Consider the following 17,048-nt stretch of genomic DNA (forward strand, 5'->3'; position numbering starts at 1 on the left):
AGCACATATATATATGAACCCCACATAAATGATAGCCATCCGGAGAACATTAGGGTTACACCATAATGCCATTAGTTAGTTAGGAAATGCTAAAATTAACCCTGCTCCCTGCTCGTTGTGCGTATGGTATTATATTCCTGCCCTTAATTACACAATCACATACTGTTTCTCAAATAATACATTCTATTGGTTTACAGTCCTTACAGTACACTCACTGGTAATTGTGAAGGTAAACCCAATAATCAAGAGTTATTGACTATGTACCCCCTCCAAAACCCTGTCTGCTTCTCTGCATGGGAGAGTCCTTCTCCACAAGAGCTTAAGGGGACAATATGCTTGAGCCACTTTCTTGCAGCTTTTGGAAGCTGGAGGAATTGAGAGGTGCCTCAGAACTGGACCTCTTCCAGCAAACCCAACCATGTGTGCAGCAGCAACTAATAAACTCTGCAAGCATTGAGCCAAAGGCTCCTGTGGTGCCCTTAATTCAGCCCATGTGCACCTTCAGAACTCTCTCAATTTTGCAGCTAAATTAGTTACACTTTTGTGTGCAAGATCCTCTCTTGGAGGCAACCCTTTGGGTCAGACTATGGTTGTAATGACCGTCAAGATCCAAGGTATTTCTGAGGATTACCTTGGAAATGTCTGGAAGCCTTTCCAATATTAGTAGAAATTTCTTGAGTCCTTGTAAATTTTTCTCTCAAACTCATACTTTGGCAGTAGTCTGTTGCTCTATCAATTTGCTTTAATTGGACTCCCTCTTAGTGGCAGAACTGAAAGTCAGGTTCCTTCTGAAGTGGTGGGGTTTGTTTGCTCCTTCCAAAACATGTATGTAGGTAAGCACATGATATGTAATAAGTAGTTGCTGCAGACCAAGGAATGGTGTTAAGGGTGGTGGGAGGCATTTCTGGATGGATATTGCTAAAAAGTACAGTTTAACTCTTGTTCTTCTGATTTCTTTGAAGAGTTATGTGCAGGGGAATGGGTTTGTAAGAACCTGGGGAAGATAGGCCAGCTAAGGAGACTTGGTTTGTGGCATTCTTCCAGATATGCTTTTGTCTAGAAAATCCTTGGCAGGGATGCAGGGATTTTCATGAGAGCTGAATAAAATATTGTAAAGAGGATTAAGTACGCTAATCAAAATATTCTGTGAAATTGGTCAAAGAACTCTGTTCCTCACAAATCCATAGGAGTTTGGGAGTTTGGTTGTTTTTCTTTTTTTTTTCCTTAATAATTTCCTAGCTAGCTTAATAGCCTGTGATCATATTGAAAGAAAATAGATTTATTTTTTAAGTAATGTGTTTGGAAGAGTGAGGAAGAAGAGTAAATAAGAAGCATTTTCTGATTACTTTCAATCTGTAAATCATCCATTTGTCCAGTGCAAACATGGGAAGGACTAGACTGCCCACAAAGGAGGCAGTGTGAAAATAAGGAGAAGGAGGTGAGAAAGGAGGGAGAAAAAGACAGGTGAGTGTCCCTCTGTTGATGCCATCTGCCAGACCTCTGTGCAGCTGTTGTTGATCCCTGGAGGATGCAGCAATGCAATGTGGCAAAGGCAGCTGCGGACAAGACCAGTCAGAAAAGGATTTCCCCCATTTATTATTCTTTTTACTCATTTCGATGGCTGCTGTAGGTTTCACTGGAGCTGGCCTTCATGAAATTTGTGGCTGTTTATTGGCATTTACATTAATGAGGTAAAACAGTGCTCTCCTCTGAGGAAATGCAGAAAAAGGCCTGCTTTATTTCTCTGCAGGGTGCCTATCTGCTGCTGCTGAGACTGTACTCTGTAGTGTGCTAGTAAACTGCTAGTAAAACAGTTGTAGGTACTGTCTATTCCTGCAAAATCCTGGCTGTGAAGTATGTTGTGCTTATTATCTTTTAAGAAGTCATGTTGGACATCTTAAGTGAGCTATTTACCTTCTGATGCAGCAGCTGGCTCTCCTTTGGCTCTCCTGCTCTTATTTGTCCTTTTGGCAGTGTGATTCCCAGGCAGTGAAGGCTAGATAAAATATGTTCACATGAAATTCTGCTGTTAACTTACAGTAAGTCTGAACTGATGCAGCTGAAGTTGGGGGAGACACTGAAATTGAAAACAGAAGTCAGTCATCTATAATCAAAAGTGACAGAAGGGATGAAGATTCGCAAGTACTTACAGCAGTGCTTTTCCCTCTGTGTCTCTCACTCACATTACCAGTTTAAGACCAAGTTGGTCTGTCTTTCCAGTCTTTATGTGCCTTATCTACTCAGGAGACATATTTACAATAGTGGTCAGGGGAGCCATTTGACTTGAAGATAAGAAGGAATGGAAGGCTGGCAGCAAATCCTGTATTAGACATTTCCAAACTGCACCTGATTTTCTCCTGTGTCCCAGAGCCCAGAAGGGCCTCATGGAGTTCTGCAAGGCTTGCCATTTTGCTGTGAGGATAAGGAAAGGGCTTGGAGTACAAATAACCCCATGTTACTTGCAGATCTGTTCCTTATCTGTTCCTAAAATCTGGCAAGAATGCATTGGTACAAACTAGGGAGGTGGGGGGATGGTAGTGGGGCAGGGGGGGTGGGAGGTGGAGAGCGGCTCTGTGCAGGGAAGGTGCCTTTCACACTGAGAGGCAGCCACTCTGTACTAGGTTAAATCAAGGGAACAGTCTCAGTGGTGTTGCTTCACATTTGTCACACTGTTACTCCCCAGCTTGTACCCGGGTACCTTAGGAGATGTTATCTGAAATGACCTGAACATGGTTCAGGTTTTAAACCCGTTAAGAGAAAGAGCTTAAATTACTGCATCTTTGAGTTGGAAGACGTTTAAACCAGAAAGAAACCCAGAAGGATAATGAAAAACGTTCCCCCCTCCTCTTCTATACCACATCAGATTGACTAAAATCCTCTGTTATGTGGCTTTACTTTGAAACAGATCATTCTCGTTGCAACACGTTTAATGCTGCCAGCCACCACATGGTTATTTGGCAGCTATTTAAAGCTCAGATCATATTACTCTGTCGCAGTGCTAGGCACCCATGTTCCAACTGGTATACAACTGATCTAAAGAGAAATCAGCTTCAGGTTTTGTTCTCTGAAATTAAATGTGACGGCATGATCTCTATGATCCTTTCCCCCCTTTTTCTTTCTCTCTCTTTTTTTTTTTTTTTTTTTTTTTTTTTTTTTTTTTTTTTAATGCATTATTACTTTTTGGAACAGCATTTTGCTAGCACCACAGGGGAAATTCAGTTAGGTTGTCAGCCTGATATAGTGTATTATCAGACACGTTAGCTTTTTCTCCCTCTTACATTTGCTTAAGAGCTTATAAACCACAGAGAATAAAAAGTGCTAAATAGAATGAAATGACCTGTCAAGGGTAGATATAGTATTTGTGAATGACTTAAAAAAATTCCAGCAGCTTCAAGCACTCCAATCTCACTGACTGACTGTGTTATCTTGAAATTTGGCCTCTTTCTTTATTCCTCCAAGTAAAGCTCTTTGATGGGCATTGATCTTTGATGATTCTGTCTTGAAAAGGACTAATTTTGTCTTCTCATGTTCAGTCCAGGGTGAGATTTTCTATCAGGAGAGGATATCTTTATGAGATTTGAAATAGATTTGACACCTGCTCTAAATATCGTAAGACTAATCTTTTTACAAAAGATTAATTTTTACATAACATTGAACAAAGTCAAGAAAAGCTAGTCCCAAGAAGATTTAACCAATAAATACACTGTATTTAATAGGGAATTTAGTTATTCTATTAATGTAAAACAGGAGAATTTTCCATGGAAAACAAAGTGATTGATCTAGTGCCCAGCTCGTTTTGAGCTCTGATAGATGTATTAAATTCAGGAGCTGGAGTGATCAGCTTGCATTTAACCTCTCTCAGGAAATATGGGATAGTGCTTTCAAAGAAGCTCCAGTGAGTCTTGATTAGGAAACTGAAGTTTTTTTATCCTTTTTCTACTCCTATTTTCTGACGTCCTGCCCACGTGTACGTCATCATCCTCCCCCTCCCATCCCCCCTGCAATTATGAAAAAACCTTTTCAGGGTTTAAATCTTTGCCCCGAACTTTAAATAACAAGTTGCTAGTCAAAGCAATATGTACAATATATTCTTGTATGTTCTGGGACTAGTGTTAAGTAGCTTGGTTCTTTGGCATGTACATCGCATAATCCAGGACAAGAGCACCCTTTCAGCCTTCCCTGAGAAGCAGGCTTTAGGGAGGGAAGCGTTAAGCTTCCCTTGAAACACCTCATCCTTCGAGGCACTGGTGTGCCGCACCGTGCACACAACAGTCCTGCACGTGCCTGGTGCTGAGAGGAGCCTGAAGAGCTTTGTGAGCTGCTCCGGGACCCACATGTGGGACAGCTCAGAATGCAGTCTCCAAGACGTGTCTACGCAGCAGTGCATGTGGACAACTAGCTTTGAAAAGTTAAGTACTGTACTCTGATGGTGGCTGTGCCTGTGTCGTGCAGGACAAGGAGAGGGCCAGAGAGAAGGAACAGTAACCTGGATTATGCTTTCTGCCTTCCCCACAGAAGCAAGGCCCAGCGTACCAGCGCTGTGGTCCTGTCACTGTAGCTCCAAATGCCTGTCATGTTTTTGAAGTTGCACAATACGCTGTTAGTTTGTGGGTTTCCCCAGTGTTAGTTGTGCCTGGGGAAATGAGACTGGTGAGATTCAGAACAGAACAGGGTATGTGTAAATTGTAGCTCTTTAGCTGGATTGATACACTAATACAGAAAAGCTGTGCACAGTTTCAGATTTCCTCAGAAGATCTTTCTGATTACTCTCTGTAACTACAGAGAATGCAATCCATGAGAAGCACTTGCTTCTACTATCTATCAGAAAATAAAAGTTCCAGCCTGATTAAAAAAAAAAACAAACTCCTATCAGTTTAGTTTTTCCAGCTCTAATGAAAACCTAGGAGTACTTTATTGTACAAATAATCCTGAATAAATCTGTTACAAGGCGGTGACATACACACTTAAAGACAGGATGGTGACAGTTGGTTCTATTGTGTAAGACCCTCTTATAAGTCTAACCTGTGATTCACACAGTGAATATTTCAATAACCTTTCTGCAATAAGAAGCATTACTTGTAATTCAGATTTATGGGAATATTAAGTAATTATAGTCCAATTATGAATTGCTGTAAAAAAGCATGTCTGACATTTTTGCTCGGCAGAGAGGAACCCAAACAAATTCTATGCATATTTCAATGGCATTGAAATACTCTTCAGATTGCTCTTGGTAATCTGTGTCCACGTCTCCTCTGCTCCAGTGAAAAGAGCACATCCATTGAAGACTCTGCATGAATCAGCTATGGGCTCTTTAATTTAATTGTGAGTTTCTGCAGTCAGAGTAAGAAAATATTAATGAACTAGAGAGTCCAGAGTAGAAGCTTCACTTAGAAGCTAAGGCCCTACATTTTGGTATCTGAAACTCCTTGATCAGACATTTGCTTGGGTTATTTGGTCAGATCCTTATTCCAGCACAAACTATCTGTTCAGTTGTTGCCTAGATGCCTACATGCAAGAATAACCGTAGGTGCAAGACGTATCTAAAAACTTCTCAATAACAGAGAAAGATAGGACTCTGAGAGAGCAATTTTAACAAAAAGCATTTGGTCCACACCAGCTTTTCAGTGCAGTTGGGTCCTGCTGGCGAAGAACACCAAAGGTGCAGCTTTTAAGTTTGGAAAGAGTACTTGTATCAGCGTCTGAACTACTCCTGCATTACAACAAATGGTTGGCAAAACCAAACTCCTCATGAGACTGGGACGCACGCCAATTTCTTCCTCTGTGAAAGGGAGAATCTGCATCGTGTTTGTTGAGATTTATATTTGTTGTTCACCTAAGAGAGAACACGAGTGACATTCACGTCCCCCCTGCGCAGCCTGCTGCGGGCGGAGGGAAACCCATGGGCTGGAGGCGCTTCCTCTCCCTTGGCCTCTCCTAACGGCGGGCTGGGGAAAGACGGCGGCCGGATTTTTGGCGAGGGGTTGTGTGGGCCGGGGGCGTGCTGCTGTGTGCGCCGTGGGGCCGGGGCAAGCCCGCGGAGTGGCCAGCAGAGCCGCGGGTCAGCGCGGCCGAGGCGCGGGGTCCCGGGAGTGGTGGGAGAGCGGCGCGGGGCGGTGCGGAGCGATGCGGGGCGGTGCGGGAGCGGTGCGGAGCGATGCGGGGCGGTGCAGGAGCGGTGCGGGAGCGGTGCGGGGCGGTGCGGAGCCGTGCAGGGCGGTGCGGGAGCGGTGCAGGAGCGGTGCGGGAGCGGTGCGGAGCGGTGCGGAGCCGTGCAGGGCGGTGCGGGAGCGGTGCGGGAGCGGTGCGGGAGCGGTGCGGGAGCGTTGCAGGGCGGTGCGGGAGCTGTGCGGTGCGGGAGTGGTGCAGAAGCCGTGCGGGAGCGGTGCGGAGCCGTGCGGGAGCCGTGCGGGAGCGGTGCGGGAGCGGTGCGGGAGCAGTGCGGGAGCGGTGCGGAGCCGTGCGGGAGCCGTGCGGGAGCCGTGCGGGAGCGGTGCGGAGCCGTGCGGGAGCCGTGCAGGGCGGTGCGGGAGCGGTGCGGAGCCGTGCGGGAGCGGTGCGGGAGCCGTGCGGGAGCCGTGCGGGAGCGGTGCGGGAGCGGTGCGGAGCGGGGGCTGCAAGGCGGCCAGCGGCCACCGGGGGGCTTCATCTCCCCTCGAAAGGAGCCGTGCCGGGAGCCGCTTCCCGGGAAAGCGGCTTGTTAGCGCTAATGAGAGCCCGGCTGTTCTGCTCCCGCCGCTCGCGTTCGCTGTTAGCTCACGGGTTAGCCATTTAAAGGTATCTCGGCCTCCCTGTTTATTTTGAGGGTCTCACGGCTGTCAGCCTTCACCGAGCACAGGCTAATACGCTTAAGCACGTTTTACCCTTCGCGAGAGCCTTAATAACAACCAGGGCCATTAGCGGGGCAGGACGGGTGCAATGCTGGCCTAAATGCTCTTTCTGGCAGGCTCCTGTGTCTGTGGTGCTGCTCTACTTGTGGTAAATGGGTGCTTCAATAATTGCTTGCTTAAATAATTATCCATGAGAGTTATACATATTAACAACTATAATACATTTTTTTTAAACACTTACATTCATTCTATAAGATCTCAAAGTGCTGTATAAATGAGGTCAGTGCAATTAACCCTATTGAACCACTGCTGCGAAGAAATTCCAGATGTGCCCATAAACTGATGCTGTCACTTGGCATCAGCTGGACAAATGGTCCTGTTTCTAGCACCTTTAATCCAATCTGCAGTCAAAACCAAAACAGTGGAAAGCCTCCATATTAGAGAAGGTTTTTGGTCACAAAAACTGCCATTGCCTTGAAGGGAGGAAGGAAATAGCCTGGAAGAATTTGGAAACTGCCCTGCTGTGCTTAAAGTGGTTGGGGATCACTGAAGAACTGAAATAAGGAGAAGCAGCAGTTGGCAAAAACTGGAAGAGGAAGCAGTGCGGAGAGTGAAGTTTCTTAAGTAACATGTAGCTTAGAGAGCTGTCACAGTTTTTGAGAGAGACTCCTGCCCTTCCTTAGAGGAAAATGTTCCCAGAGATCTGAAAGAGTGAGGGGGCTAAACCCCTAAAAGGAGGCCTCCAATTTTAGAAATGTGTCTCCTCACCATAATCCCTCCACTTTTATAACATTTTCTACGTATGACATTATACGAACTGCGTAACTGACAAATCCTTCATTTGCATTGGATTTAAGTGTCTTCCCTCCCATCATTCCTCACAGTTAAAAATACATTACAGAAATTACTATCCTGCCTAGGAAAATGTGTGATGACTCTGGTGTCTGTCGTTTATTTCTAAAACATTTTGGCACTTTTCCTCCTGAGTTGTCTTTTCCTTTTGAGAGGGGGAAAGGAAAGTGCAGGGTTAGGGCAAGATTTTTCCATTTCCCTGGTTATTGCATGCATGCATTGCAGCCCACATGCCAGGCATGACAGAATCTAAATGCTGGGCAGGAACAGTGAAATTCTCAGGAGGAAAGGAGAATAGAAAGCACAGAGAAGCCACAGTCTGGGCTGCCATCACAATGACCGTATCGAATCATACCAAAGGTACTGGCCCAAGATCTTTTCTTCCTACACTGCCCAATATTTACAGAAAGACTGTCAGCAAACTTCAAGTGGAGCGTGACCTTTCCTTTCAAATGACCTCTCAGTTCTTGCAAATAAGAAAAATTAAATCCTGCTTTCACCTCCTTGCTAGATGGGCTAAATTTGGCCCTCTGCATGCAAAGAGTGCTCTGATGTTCTTCACTCCTTTCTCCTGCAGGCCTATAGATGATGCTCCAGTGTCTTGTCTCAGGAGCTGCTCATGTGGGGTTTCTGAGCATTAATCATGCTGCAGACATCCGTTTTTCCTCTGATAGGAGCCTGGCTCAATCTGTAAGGAAAGGAGAGGAATCAATCTGCCTGATTGCCGTAGACCCTTCATTTTGCACTGCTCAGCCCCTTGCCAAGCAGAGCAGCAGGGGAGTCTCCGCTCAGTTGCTCCCAGCAGGTGTCACTATGGAATGGGAAAATGCAATTCCAGGGCTGGGAAAGAAGTCTGGCAACAGGTGGAGCATCCTCTGACACTGCTGCTACCGAGGTAGCACGCCACTGTGTCACGGAAACTTTCATAATTAGATCTGAAGCAGACACGCTGCCACCCTCTGCCTTCCCTCCTTTTTTCCCCTTCGTTGCAGCAACCATAATAGTGGGTCGGGGGAGATTTTGATTTTTTTAAGGCATTGCTTAGCAATGAATGCAGAGACACCCGTCTTCATGGATCACTACCCTGTGTAGTAATGCAGCACAATAATGTGTAAAGTTTCCAGAACTGTTGGTAATTACTGATAAGCCCAGTTCAGCTTTCAGTTACATACAAAGCTGGGTAAACAATGGGAGGAAAAAATTAATTAGAGCCCATGTTTGCTAAAGCTAGCTAGTGATTCCATCTGATCACGTTCCTGCTCCTTTTATTCCCTCTGCACAAACATTTGGGTGGTCAGATTTTTCTAGCACCTAGGTGTGCAGGGAGAGCTTTAGTCTATGCAAATAAAATGTTTCTCTCTAAGGGCATGGGCCCTTCTGGCAAGTGCTTGTCTATTCTCTGCCCTTGTGTTTGCAGCTGGGAAGGTGTTTGGAGGCCTGGAAAGGTAGAAGTAGAATGGTCACCTCTCTCAAGCAATACTGGGAATCTATACATCAGCAAAAGCAATGGGGGAAGAGAGAAGAGAGGAAAAGAATGAATAGGAGACAGTGGGAAAGACACTCATCTGGAGACATTTCACACATGTGAAATATCTCTTGACCACAGAGTACCTTTATACAATTTGTCTTCTGTGACAACAAACACAGACTATGTGAAGAGGCAGAGGGGAATTCACCATCTCACAGAAATTTCCTCTTAGGCATGCTCTAAACACACTGGAGATGTAAACATTGGGTGTGGCTTGGATTGCCTCACTTGCTGGGAAAACTGAGGTAGACACAGTTCTTAAGAGTTTTATCCAGTGGGAAGGGTCAGTAGGTGCTATGCAGAAGCTCAGACACTGCGTGGGCCCTTTGTCCCTCCCTGGCTCCTCATCAGGGACTCAGACAACTGGGTTTTTAGGGGGACTGAGGGTGTCAGAAGATGCTGCCAAGGCTCTAAAATCCATGTTGTCTTTTATGACCACTTGAACCCCCTCACTACGGTAGGTCTGACTTACTAATGTCAAAGCAAGACTGGTCTTGAGAAGGTAGTCAGAGCAGATGACCCCCAAATGTCCCTTCCAGCTAAAATAACTCCATAATTCTAGTAATGTGGGGTCATATTTACTTATTCATATCCTTGAAGAGTGCCCTTATTTTCCTGCATACCATTTACCAGTTTTGTGCAGAAGGAATGCTTGTTCTTCTGCTCTGCCATTCTCAGAGATCAGGAATGTGATCAGGCTGAATGTGATATCTCCTCAACTGATTATAAATATTGTGTACATCTTTCCCTCCTCTGCATGTTTGGTCAAGGATAAACAGAGTGTCCTCAGCATCATCTCCTCACATTTCCATTCCCTGAAGTGCTCCCTCAGAGTCAGTGCATCTGTGATTTCTTCAGATTCATCTCCAACGTGTAGCAACAAGGTCAGGAAATTATAGGTATGGCTTGGTGTTTCGCTGTCAATGAACAGTTTGGTGAGATGTGGCATCTGCTTAGACTCATAATGTGTTTCTCCTCTTCTGAAGAAATACTTGGCAGATGGATCCATAAAATCCTACACTTAAGTGCACCCTTTTATTGCTGTTGTTCATGCCCTGGTATGTAAAGCTGTGTTTTATGGGGTATTGAGAAAGGCTCAGATCAAAGCTAATGGGATTTACCCATGATACCTTCAAGAAGGAGTTCAAAAGATAGGAAATCATCTATGAAGATATTCGGACTTCACATATCTATTCCTGTTAGGATACAACAACAAAAAAAAAGGATTCTGGTCAGAGGCCTAATATCAGTCTCTCCTGTTTTGGAGAGACTTTTTTGGTTTTCCTTGTTGTCCAATATCAGTCTCTCCTTTTTTGGAGAGACTGATATTGGACAACAAGGACCCCTTCTAACTTTGCCTGCATGGTCTCCCCTTGGCCTCCAGCCACAAGTATCTGCCCTGGCAGTATGCTTCTAAAATGAACTCACAGTGTGTGAATGTAAACAAATTCTCCCCTCTCCCTATTTGAGATACTTTCAGGAAAGAAAATATCCCTATGTTCTAAATTATGTTTATTCTGAACACAGTTGCTGGATGTAAGCCATTCTAATAAACCTGCAAACTTCTTTTGTAGAGAGCTCAGATGTTGAAGAATTTGATGTCAAGCATTACACAAGTCTGTATCATTTGTACTCATGTTTTAAAATTCCTGGCATAGAGGAGTAGCAAAAACCACCACCAAACTCCAAAACAGGGCCCCCAGATCTGTGTGCTCTTGCACTTTGGCTGTCCCTGGGGTCTTCATGGAATTTACAAAACCGGGAGCGGAGCCTGACACAGGGTGTCAGCTGGCAAGTGTGTGTGGTACTTGCTTGTCAGATAAAGATTCATTTAGAAATGCAGCCGAGGAGAAGGAAGCCTCCTTCTGTACTTAGCACAGCCCCTGCAAATCAGGTGTCAAATTTGCTGTCGTGTAGCGAGCAAGTGCTTGGCAAGTTGTTCCTGGTGCGTAGGTTACAGAGGTGGTGCTGCTTTAACACACGGAATTGTGCTGGTGTCCAGCAGCAGACCCTGGGACGCTTTGCTCGCTGTGCGGCACAGCCTGGCCACCAGCCAGCCGAGCTGCGTGCACTTGCTCGTGCGCAATTAGCAGGTTCAGCCTGTGTATGCAATCCACGCTGACTGCAGTGCCAAGGCACCAGTTGCCCTCAGCAGCTAATAATATAGAACTTCACAGCACTGTTAATTAAGTAGGTACAATTTATTCCATGGTATGTTCCCTGCGTGAGAAATGCTGTGTGGTTTTCGGCTAGCGATGTAGGTTGTGGCTCTCAGAGTTGTCCCTTGGGGTCCTGGTGTCGGGTGCTGGCTCTTTCTCTCTCAGACTGTGATCTGCACACAGGGTTCAGAAGGCCATGACTAACACCAAAAATGTAAGGTCTTCTTCTGAACTAAACTCTTGTGGAGTCTGGACTTTGGTTGGTTTTTCTTTGTCCATCTTTGATATCTTTTGCCTTCTAAGCTAGGATCCCAAAGATCTAAATAGTAGTTCTCTGCAGCTGGAAAACAGGCTATCATCAGGGTTTCTGTGAAAGCTTCCTGCTGATCACTCACTGTCATCCCCACCAGTGTTTTTTCAGTGAACTGAAACACACAGCAACCTGATGCAGAGATTCTTGCTTGGCTTCAGTTGTTCACACAGGCAGAGAGCTATGACTTATATGTCCAGAGGATATATGGGAAACACTTTAAAAATAGAAAGGTTCTTGTTTTATATGCTTCCAGAACCCCCCTTTCAGAGAGAAACATGTTTTCCAGACTGTGCATCATGTTTGAAGGAAGATTTTTTACAACTTCATTTTTCATTTGGGGTGAAGAGAGATGCACTGGTGGTTTATAATGGCACTAAAAATCATTAAAGAAAAAAACAAAATCAAAACAACATAGGTGTAGTTTATGAATGATTGATAGTCATCTGAGGCCAGTGTATGAGAAAACCTTGTTTTCCCCTCTGTCTCTGCTTGCTACAATAAGTGTTTGACAGCATCTGCCATTTGTCTGGGTCAAGGTGAAATGTCCATTTTGTTTTGAGGAGGAATCAAGAATTTTTACAGTGCATCTCAGTTAAAATTTTGTTCTTAGGTTGCAAAGAAACCTTTACTGCCACACTGTAAATGAGGTGTAAGTCCACTGAAATAAAAGAGTGGTTTAAGCAGAGACCAGAAAACACTACTACATGTTTCTTTTAAAAGGAAAGAAACTAAAAAAGAATCAACTAATAAAGCAAACAAACAAACAAACAAAAAAGAAACTTGGGAAAGACAGTGAAAGATAAAGATATAAATGAATGATCTGGTAGTTATATCTACACCAAGCACCACTCATGCATTAATCCTTTCTTGCTTTGGCAACATTGTTGAGCAGGTAGAAACCAAACTCTTCCAGCCTTCTCTGTCCTTGGCTGCTTCTCACCTGCTTTCCTGTTTGGAAATCAAACACTTATCTCTCTCTCTGCTATGGACATTTGAAAGGCTTCTGTTGTGTTCTCTCCCTAGAGCTGGCTTCCAGTTCAAATGGCAGTGGACAGGCAAGATAGGAAAGCTTAATGGTTAATTTGTAGAACAGAATTATTAATTTTAGGAGAAAATAGAAGACCATGAATCCTGTGTACTGGGGATGTCACTTGCAATGACAAGGAAGGCATCCAGATGCTCGTGAGAACTACATGTGAAGGACGTAGCCCTGTGCTGCTTATGTACCACTGGCACAGGAATAATTGCCCTGCACACAGATCTCAGATGTCAGGAAGGCAAAATGTCTGACTGCAACAGTCTGTGGTCTGACACAGGACAAAACACAACAAAGCTAGGCGCGAAGAGAGCAAGAATTAGGAGAGCAGTAATAAGATCACACAGTAAGTAGCTGCCTACATGCACAATTAGATGGTTCCAAGACATTTTAAAGAGGAGTTGTGTGAAGAATTGATTTTTCAGTTCACTGGTCAAACTGAAGAAAAAAAACCATTCATTTTGGATTGACCTGAAGCATAAAATTTTATTGGCTTTCTCAGAAAAATTAAAAAAAAGTTAGGGAAAATTATTTGGGGTTGAAGTCAAAGTTAATGATTCATTTATTTGGAGGAATTGAAATGCTCATTAAGTGCATCTTAAATTTAGAGAAGTTTAGAAATAACTTTTGGAAAAAAAAATTTTTGAAAATATGTGAAAAATATTGTGAAAATATGGAAATAATCTATCTTTTTTTTGAAATCTTGGTCCTTTTCAGTAAAAATTATTAACCAAATCAAGCCAATTTCAGAAACAATTTTAACCAGACTTATTTGCCTATTACCTGACAACATTGCTTCCTCTGTCCTTCAACCCTTCTTTCACAGGACAGTGCATTTGTTGAAAGACAGGTTGTAAACAAATTCTGAGGGAAATGATGGCTTGATTTTCAAGTTATGATTTTAAACTTACTTTTGTTGGACATGAACAACATAATTCTAAATCTGTTATTATCTTTATTATGAAGCTAAGATTAGGGAGAAAATATTCAAACAAAGGAATAATTTAGTTTTTTATTTTTAAATAATGAATAAATAATGCTTGACAAATGAAGAAAGTTTTAGTTAAGCATTCCATAACACCCACCACTAGCACCACCAGTCCTGAGATAAAAAAAAGAATGAAACCGCCTTTGGTTTCAGAGTATTCAGATAAGCATCACAGGTTTTCCCTGTGGTTCCAAAGTCATCATTCCTGAGGCAAGTGGGGCTTACCCAAGGTGCAGAGGGGTCTTGTGTGGAGCTGAGGGTGGGTGAGATCATTGTCTGGTCACGCTGACTGCCCAGGTGTCAGCTCCCAAGGCTGGATCTCTCTTTCTCACTTCCTAAGGAAAAGCTGGCATGCCTCCTGTGGGCTGTGCTTTCAAGCTTGCTCTTCTTCCTGCAACAGTTCAAAGATCAAAGAAGAAGCAGAGGCTGTTTCCCAGGAGCCAAAAGACACCCATCACACAGACCCTGTGGGAGATGCCTGGCAAAGGATCAGAATTTAGTGATCATTTTGTTTGGTAGCCAGTTTCTTCCAGTCCTTTAATATTCATTACATTGAAAATATTTTCTCTCTTACAAATACCACCTATTTTTTATTGGTTCTCTCTTAAGTGTGCTTTATTTCTGCACATAATACTTTATGTATACACCTAAGAGTTCCTGAATTAATTACTTCTTCTTGCATTAGCTGAGTAACTTTGAGCATGAAAATGAAAGAAGCTCAAAGGTGATCTAAAATGACCACACTTCTCACATCCACCTCTCAGAATCACTGCCCTGGTATATTTGGTGCCCGGGGCCTCTGTCTGGGTCAGGGGGTGAGATCTTTGCTCAAAGGGACTGCACTAACCTATCCTCATGTGGGCTCAGCAGAAGAGCACAGGCAGTTATTTATGGCTCTGAAGGCTAAGCAGCTCTTGGAAATGAAGACACCGTGATCTAGTTAGGTTACAGAAAATAATGGGCACTATACATATGCTTTGATACATTTGCTTTTCTTTTGATTTGTCTGAAAGCCTCTCATTCTCTGTCTTTCTTCTCCCCACTGTCATTTTCATTTTTTCTCTTCCCATTCCCAGTTCAAACCTGACTTAAACAGTTTATGAGGGAGAACCAGAATAAACCCCAGAATACCATTGATCTTAAGGGGATAGGGTTTCTGCCTGTGTCACTCTGTCCTTTGGGTGCTGCTGAAGCAATTTGTTTTATATTAAAGGTTTATTAGGGAAAACTAGTCTTGCTTTTTGTTATCTGTTTCTATATTTCATTTTCCAGAAAGAATGGAAAGAAGCAATCACACCAAGATGGATTCATAAAACAATTAATAATGATAAAAATAACATCCTCATTGTCATTAATGACCACACTCTGATCTTCCTTTTAAGGCAATAGATCACCCTATCATGACTTCTTTGGGTCTCTGTGCAAAACAGGAAAAAAAACCAACCAGCTTCTCATGGTGTATAAAGAAATTGAAACCTGTTTATTTATGACCGGATAAGAATGAGCTGCCTCATTAATGTGGTATAAAATGGGTATAATTCAGCATTCTGTACAATCCTCCATGACGTGTTGACAGGTGCTGTCATGCACTATCACTTTTAGGTTATTGCACTCTAATAGACTACAATTATAGCTCATTTAATATGATATGACAGTGGGGAAGCACGTGCAAGGTTACAAGCAGTTAAACTTACAAAACAAGCTGGTGCCAATGAATACAGCTACAGGTAAATATTGCAGGGGGCAAATCCCTTTTCCACTGCCACAGAGCCCAAATGTCTGCGGCTACAGGTCTTATGCATATAGTTCTTGCAATGAAACATTTGTGCCTCACTTCTCCTCTTATTTTACCCGCAAATGCCAATATTACTGCTTTCAGTTGTGCCTCCTAATGTTGCTCCAACAGTCGAAACCACAGCAGGGGGTGGAGTAGACTTGAAGAAAAGCCGAAGCTGTAAGTAGCACAAGATTTATAACAGTTGGCAGCCCAACATCTCATCTCGTACAAACAACTCGGTTTCCTTTTGGCGGCCTGCTGTGCCACTAACAAGGCAGGCTACAAAATTCACCCACTGGGTGATGGGAAAGGCAGCACAAAGCACGCACCAGCATCATTTTCATATGGTAGGAGAGCAGCAAAAAAGTTGGGCCCTGCGCATTGATTTCAATCATTAGAGGACGAAACTGCAGAACTGGATAGAAATATTTTAAACTGGTTAAAAACAAAAGTCCTCTCAGGGGACTTTAAGATTTTTCAACATTTCCAACCCTGCATTGCAGGGTTTCAACAGGGCAAGTTTTGCACTGTGGCCATGTAGGTGGTATTATTAGCCAAAAAGACACTGCCAGTCTGTCTTTTTGTCTTAGCCATGCATTGAAGTGAGTGATTTTGCTACTTTCTTGCCCAAAATGTGTTTCAGATATTGTTTTAAATGCTGAGGTCATAGCTATTCTTGCACACTGAGCAACTGTATGATATATTCCTTCTGGGAGTGGCCACACACTTAAATTCATGGGTTTAGATATAAAAACGTAGACACTGACTCTGTGCAATATTTTTGCACAGAAAACCAGCTTCCTGGCCCGTGCAGCCGCGGTGCCTCGACAGCTGGGTCACGCCATCTGGGTCAGGATGGATGCTGCCTCTCGTTTCACGCACCCGCAGAGCCGGAGTAACGCTCCTCAGCCGGTCTGTAAGGAAACATCTCCTTTGCATTACAAAGAATGTGCTTGTTCGCCGAAACTCTTTCCCCATCAGCAGCAGTCATATGCTTGGCATACCTCCTGGAAGAGCACACAGGCAGCCTCCTCTGCTCCTCTTCTGCAGCACGGAAGGCTCAGCCTGGTGAGCTGTTGCCTTCCTCCCTCCCTTCTTGAGCAGCCTCATGTCTCCTTCAGAATTCATTTTTCCCTGCCATTCCTTACACATTTCCAAATCTCCAGCTCCCACCATATTCTCTGTGTGTCTGCTTTGGCTCTTGCCGTGGGCTTGGTGAAGGAGAAGGGAGGTAAATCTCAGGTCAGGTCCATGATGAAGCAACAGACTTCTCTGCCAGTGGTAAATGATTCCCAACCAGCCCGGTGTGCTTGAAAAAGTGGGCTTTTCTGACCTCAGCTACTTTTCAGGGGCAATGATGTCTGTGCACATTTCAGCTTGATCATCCCAGCTGGTTGCTATGTCCTGCAGACTTGCCCAAAGGATGCAGATTGGAGCCATTGTCTCATACGAACCTGTTAAACTAACCATGCCCTTTGGCTCTTCAGGAGATTGCACTCCTAAAGAAAACATCACAAATAAATCCCCTTCCAAAATTGGTGGCATGCTATTTTGCATTTTTTCATGCT

Source organism: Lonchura striata, chromosome 2, assembly GCF_046129695.1.
Source record: "Lonchura striata isolate bLonStr1 chromosome 2, bLonStr1.mat, whole genome shotgun sequence".
Lineage (NCBI taxonomy): Eukaryota > Metazoa > Chordata > Aves > Passeriformes > Estrildidae > Lonchura > Lonchura striata.